Source organism: Triticum dicoccoides, chromosome 6A (assembly GCF_002162155.2).
Source record: "Triticum dicoccoides isolate Atlit2015 ecotype Zavitan chromosome 6A, WEW_v2.0, whole genome shotgun sequence".
NCBI classification, from domain to species: domain Eukaryota; kingdom Viridiplantae; phylum Streptophyta; class Magnoliopsida; order Poales; family Poaceae; genus Triticum; species Triticum dicoccoides.
In genome coordinates, this window is record NC_041390.1 from 463478262 (window position 1) to 463479685 (window position 1424).

Below are 1424 nucleotides of genomic sequence, written 5' to 3' on the forward strand. Positions count from 1 at the left end.
CATCTCACCGAACCTCTAGTTGGGGCCAAACGAGAGAAGTTTGATGTTTATTGGTTTATTGGTCCCCTTTGCATTTTGCGCCAAGTTTTGACCTTTGATTTAACTAATAAAATGTTAATGCATCTAAACAAAAATGTTGTGTAAGTCACCTTAAGAAAACCAAATAATCCCAAAATACTTAGGCACGGTGCATTAACTCCTTCCTTGTTTCTTATTTCGTGACATATCAACCAATGAGAGATGTGGGCCGTGCATGCTTTCAATGACTTGAGACTACCAAACATGACATGCAGTGTTTAGTTCATTGCATGTAATCCTATTAGTACTCTAGTTAGGAGTAGCAAAAAAACATTAAGTTCTCTCGCGGATAGGAATAAAACACCATGTATTTATTTACAGAGGGAGTAGTACATTTTTGGTGACACGCATTACTAGATATTGCTAGTCAAATACTAAAATCCAGATGGATGTGGTAGTACTCCTAAATCCAAACGGTGGTGCTACTAGTACTAGTAGTAGTACTACCAATGTAGTAGTAGGAGTACTAGCACTGTACTACCCGTTGGTCAAATTATTACGTGCTGCTCCTCGCAGTGAAGTGACAAGACCATGCGCCGGAGATGACACCTGAGTATAGGTGCCGTGTTCGGCATACCATAGTTAGCCTCACCGTCTGCAGACACTATCATCATGGCTGTAGAGCTAGCCTGCTTACAACTAGCCCTATTCGACATAATTTCCCGTGCGTAGATGCGCGTGCATTGCACGGAACACCAAGATTGGGGGTGGACGGCTTCGTCAACGGCCATTGCGCCAGATTTTTCCACGGCCTTCTACTCCTAGATGTGGTGGGGAGGAGATGAGGCTGATTGTGAGAGACAAGGAGTTGTTTGTAAATAGGGAACAAGTGCGGGCATCTTTTTGCAAAAATGGAGAAGCTTGGTTTGTATGCGTCAGATCTAGATCTGACGACTATTGATGAAAGATGTGAGGCACAACATCATCACCAACTCAGGACCTGTTTGATTCGCAGGATTTTGAAAACGCAGGAATAGGACACGGAATTATTACAAGTTTCAAACTGATATTACAAATGTTAGGAGTAATGTTGCACCTACGAAGAGGGAATTACTAGGAAGTTTACGTAAGAACTTTCATTACTTTAGGTGGATACAACATTATCGTACAAACTAAAATCCACCACCCTGACAATTCACTAATGGGAAAATAAGTTTTTGAGTCTCTGGCCACTTGATGTTTCAAAAACAAATCCAGCTTCTGTGGAGAAATGAGCTCCACCGTGTACCCGCGTGGGTGTGGTTGGGCACGAAGCGTGAGTACATGCACGGTGCACCTATTCTCTTCTTGTATACGTACACCACCTACGTCGGGTTGTGTGATAGAGATACAAACCTAGAGAGATA